The following is a 6,000-nucleotide window of genomic DNA, read 5'->3' as shown; positions in this document are numbered from 1 at the left end:
GTACTCCGTCTATTTGGGTCATCTCTCCTGAATTATACTGAAACTTTCAGTGACTCCAATACAGTGAAGCTTTTAGTTCACTTGTCCCAATAATATTTTATTCATTTATTGGTTTCACAAGGCTGCAATGCTACCTACGTAACTGAACAGAAGTAATACATATCTACTTACAGTGAGCATATGATAAATCTGATGTAGTCCATGCAATGACACAGCCAATCCTAACAGCTGCAGGCAGGTGTCTTCGTATTAAAAGGGAGTTTTTCCTTCCCACTGTCACCAAGTGCTTGCTCAAATGAGGTCGTCTGATTTGAGGTTTTTTCTCTATATTATTGTAGTGTCCTTATGATATAAAGTGCTTTGAGGTTGTTGTTTAATTTTTCCAGTAATTTAAAATAGGCACACCAAGCTCAGTAAATGGAAGTTCCTATCTATATCAGATATTATGGTGTCATCATTTTGCATAGCAACAGCATAGAAATGGCTGAAAATTTGTACTACTGTTTTGCAGTCATGCACTTATAAAACTTCATAAAAGATTTTTTCTGAAGTATTTTATTCATCTTTAGGCATGAAAAGATGAATAAAAATACTTCAGAAAAAATCCTGGGTCAGGGCTAAATAACAATAATTACAATGAAACACATCATACATCTATAGTAACATAAAACGGCCGGTGGGTGTGAAGTGACACATCAGTGTCCTATGTAGTGGTTTATGTGCAAGTATACCATCAACACTGACACAAATTCAAGAAAACAGCCTTTGAATAGCTGTCCACTGTAGTGACCACTATGTGTGAAAGGGTTAAATATGATACATAATGACCCCATTAAACTGCCTGGTAAACACCTAGCAACAAGCTAAAATGGATCAGTTTCAGCATTTATTCATTTACAACACCTTATAAAAATGTGTCTTTGAAATTTTAAAGCAAACAGTACTTCAACATAGGCATGTCCCAGGGAAGCAAAAATATCCAACCTGTTATTATATCTTTAGTTTTTGATCCCAACCTTTTCCAAGGCTATTTGGTGGAAATCGGTTTGCAAATTCACCACATCTGCCATGCCAGATTTTTAATTACCTCTTGTTTATCACAACTGTAACTCCAAAAAGTGGGGAAAGGGAAATGTGCATGTCAATGTGACTATCAATGTTTTGTACATAAGTCATATGGCCTGACACAAAAGGAGTTTTCCTCTAAAGAGTGAGAGATTTAAGAAGTACACAGAGTTCACTCTGAGGTGAAGGGAGAGCAGGCTGAGTCAGCTGACAGTTTCCTGCCAGCATAGATGGATTATCTATGAGCAGCACTTTTTTTTTTTACTTTTGAAAAAATATATATTTTTGTGTCCTGTTTTATATATATAGACACCAAAGAAGAAATTAAATGGGGACTGCTTCATCATTAATGGTGGCAGGGACATAAGAACTGCATGATTAAAATGAGCAACCAAATCTGAAGGAAAGCTTAAAGGCTTTTGTGACTTTTTAAGTTTAAAAACCAAACTTTTCTCTGCAGATTAAACTTAAATTGCAAATGAAAAAGTTACTCAAGCATGTTAGCATCATTAATCCAGACTACCAACACTATAAGTTGATATGTGTATGAGCAGATACGTCTGCCTCCAAACAACACAAACTTTCATAACCCTCCGATGTGAATTAATGCAAAAAAAAAAAAGAAAAAAAAGACAATCTGCTCTACAATTGTCAGTTTTAGCCTTATAACTTCATAAATGCAACAAATCACTGTAATGAAAATGCAAAGTTAGAGTGTTTCTAATGGTTGTAATGATCATAAATACAGTAAAAGATTTTAATTATTTTAGTTATTTTTTTGTGTGTGAAAGGTTAGGGGTGTTTGTGAACTTTAGTGTTGTTTCTTTTAGGAAAGCAAAACCTGAGCAGCAATTCCATTGCTGGAAAAGCAATAAAGTGTCCTACAAGCTGATTCAGAGGACTCAGAATGAACAGCATGTGCAACAGAGAGCTCATATTCATGACAGCATGGAGCCAGATTCACTTAAAATGATCATAAATATGCTAAAAAACTGTAATTATGTACACCTATTAGTCATTGTGAGATACAAATCTCACAGTGATGTTAACAAGCTCTTTTTTTTTTTACTTATTTCACACTGCGGTCTCTGTTACCTGCAGTTTAAAGCTCGCTATATGATTTTGTGGCTCCATACAGATTTATTTGGTCAAAAATGTCTGATAAAAGTAGCCAACCCCTTCGCACTTTGTGCTCAATGATGCTCCTGAAAGCCAGCATTAGGTCAAGCTCTGTGGTTGAAGTGACTGAAGAGAGCAATTTTTGTGTGAAAGGTAGAGCAGTGTTTATGAACTTTAGTGTTCTGGTTGATTTAGGGAAGTAAAACTGACAATAAATTCCCTTTCTGGAAACCCCCCAAAAATGTCTTACAAGTTGATTCACAGGACTCTGAAAGAATAGCATGTGCAGCAGAGAGCTGATGTTATTGGTGGCACGGAGCCAGATTCACTTAAAAAAAAAAAAAGATAACTGGGCATTCAAACTCAGTTCTGTATTTCATGGGTGGGACAGAGGAGACCATATATATTTTACCATCAGGGGAAACAGACGGCATATTCTTCTTCTCTGGTCAATCTACAGAAAAAGAGGTGAGAAACCCCTTCTATTTCTTATAATGTCCAAATTTTACCCTCACAGTATGACTATTTTCTATCCTTAAAGTAAAGGACAGAAAATATTAATATTTTTAACACACATTGTGTTAAAATTTTATGCTTTTTAGTTTTTTTTGTCTTTTCCCATGCAATTTTGTTTCTTCTTAACTTCATAATTATGAGATAAAATTTGTAAAATTTGCAAGGCTGCAAAAAACATTTAAATTCTCTCCATAAGTTGATTCTGTTCATCTGGATGTAACGTTTTCAGTGGGAGAAACGTTTTGTCACTCATCCAAGTGACTGATCAGTGGTTGTTGATCAATGGTCATGACAATTTGCATAATTATGATTAAGGAACTGACCTCCCAGCCCATTGTTCCTTCAGTGGTGCTGGTTTTAGTCATTATGCAAATGTCTATAAGTAAGTAAGTACTTAAGTAAAATGTATTTACATAGCACTTTTTAAAACAGGAAGTTATTTCAAAGTGCTTCACATGGTAATAAAAGCATATCAAATGAAACAATAAAACACTATAAAGAAGGTATAATAGCATAGCCAATAAAACAGTATACTACACATGAATATTACCTAATTGCCTGTCTAAACAGATGTGTTTTTAGCTGTTTTTTAAAAGAAGCTACAGAGTTGATGGTGCGTAGGTAAACTGTTCCACAATATTGGAGCCAAGGTTTTAAAATCGCGATCCCTCTTGGTTTTCAAACGGGTCCATGGAATGGTTGGAAGACCCCTATCAGTGGATCTAAGGATTCGGTTTGGACAGTAGGGTTGGAGAAGCTCAGTGACATAAGTGGGGGCCTCACCTTGTAGGGACATGAATGTAAGAGTGAGGACTTTAAACTGATATCTATACTCAACCGGAAGCCAGTGCAAGGATTTTAACACAGGGTTTATATGGGAGAATTTATGACTGACTGATTTAGGAAAGCCTTAGACAGACAAGAAAAGACTGCGTTACAGTATGAGAGGAGATGAGGGCATGGACAAGCATCTCTAAGCATCTCCAATGAAGTAGGTAGGACATCAACTGGACTCACTGAGGGTTTCATTTGGGTCAGTATTTCTGATAGATCTTCTAGAGAAACTGGGTGAAAGGTTGGGGAAACCTGCAATCACCTGAGACAGAAGAAGTCACTTGGATGAGTGATGAAACATTTCTCCCACTGAAAACGCTACGTCCAGATGAACAGAATCAACCTTTGGAGATTAACTTAAACTGGATGATTGAGCATGCATCAAGACACTTAAACTCTGTTTAAAAACTGCAGCCAAAGCAATTTCACACCCACTCTGTCTTCTTCTAAAGCCTCAATCTGTTTTGTTCTATAGCTGACTCTTCTTGGAATCAGTATCATAGTCGTAATAACAAATGTATATAATACAGATTGTAATGTAGTTTATGCAACAGATAACTTCATAGCATATTTAATGAAGTCATCCTGACTTTTATCTTCCACACCCTCAAAGTGGATTCAACCCCGACTCGTGTTTTTTTAACCAGTTTTTCCTTTTTTTCCCTTTTTTAAACTATGCTTTCATATTATCATAATTAAGACTGAGCATGTTGCTGATAAAAATCAGCTGAATGTGGAAGTTGTTGGTTCCTTTCTCACTCAGTGTTATCATGTTTTTATTATCCAGTAAAAACAGCAAGCAGATGACAACAATGGACCAATGCCATTATGTGAAGGACCAGGATGGTAGTGCGCTCTGGATCAGTGGTAACTGTTTGTGTCTGAGTTGGTAATGTCTTTGTTTTGACTTCTGATTTATGAAATTATATTTGTCTGTCAGAGACTCCACCCACCCCCCGGTTGGCTGTCTCTAGGTTCAGACGCTGGTTATTTCCTGCTGTGACAGCCGTGATCCTGTTGACTGTGATCACAATCCTGGGAGCTAGCAGTAAGTATGCATGTGTATTCTTGTTAATGTTATATGTGGGGACTACTGCTTTTGGGTCACTAATAAGGCCCAACCTTTGTGAGCTTCACAAACAGTCATGTATCATGTGGTTTGTGGCTCTGATGCCTAATGACAGCAAACACTGGACCTCTGAAGTGCACTTCATCATGCTGGTGCAAATAGTTACAACATGAAAAGTCCTGCAAGATTCAGACTCATTTTCCAAATCTAATAACAGAATAATATACCATACTTTTGGTTTATAGCTGCTAGAAATGAAAAAACAGACCACTGTGACTGCACATAAAGCTAACAGAAATGTAGTCACAGTAAAACTTAGCTAAAGCTAACTCTCAGACTTTATCTTGTAGAAGACTTGAAGAAAATTTTGGTCCAATGTGACAGCCAATAAGTGATGATCGTTAAAACTGTTTTCCGCGTTTGCAGTTTAGGGCTGCAATTATCAGTTATATTGTCATTTATTTTCATTCCACTTTATTGTGTTGTGTTATATTGAACACATTTACTTTATTTTATTTTATTTATTTATTATTTATTGTATATTATTGTTGTGCATTTAGATTTTACTTGACATTTATATTTATAACTTTTATTCATAGAGGAAAATTTAAAAAACCCATTACCTTTTTAGTACTTTGAGATTTTTTCCCTTAATGTTAAAATTTTGTTTTCAGTAACACAATTTTCCAGCATTTTGGGTGAGTACATGTTATGTTGTGTTATGTTATGTTGTGTGTTATGTGTTATGTTAACATGTTATGTTGTGCTACACACTCTGTTAAATTTCTTTGTGTTTTTGTTGTCTGCTTGTTCAGACATAAAGGTATCAAATCACCTGTGGTCTATAGAGCAGAGACTTTCCAACCAGAAGGACGTCTTCGAGTCGCTGCATTCCTCAGTGCCTCAGGTTCAAGGTAACACACCTATTAGCTATGATAAAATATTAAATATAAAAATAAAATATTATAATATAAAATATTAAAAGTAGGTTACCCTCCTGCTCTGATGGTCGCGGCCCTCATGGTTCTGAGCATAGAGCCCACACAAATATTTCTTTTATGTTAAATGTTGGCAATAGTTTTCTGCAGAGCTGTGAGGCCCAGGGTTCACTTCATAGCAGTAAATACAAAATACATAATTTGATGGTAGTAAATGTTTTAACCCTTTCATGCCCCTCTATCATATTGATACAGAGGTATGGATTTTTCAGAATGTTCAATAAGTATTCCAGTTTTAAAAGCATTTTCTGTCAGTTCTTATTTCAGACTTTGCAGGGTTGAACACAATGTTGTTTTTGTGTTTGTTTGTTTTTGTTCAGAGGTAAACACGTCAAATCGTCTATCATTTGTGGAGCAGGGAGTTTCCAACCTGATAGATGTCATCCAATTACTGAATGA

This window comes from Pelmatolapia mariae, linkage group LG3_W, assembly GCF_036321145.2.
Source record: "Pelmatolapia mariae isolate MD_Pm_ZW linkage group LG3_W, Pm_UMD_F_2, whole genome shotgun sequence".
Lineage (NCBI taxonomy): Eukaryota > Metazoa > Chordata > Actinopteri > Cichliformes > Cichlidae > Pelmatolapia > Pelmatolapia mariae.
The sequence above is the reverse complement of the archived record's forward strand: the minus strand, read 5'-3'. Positions refer to the sequence as shown.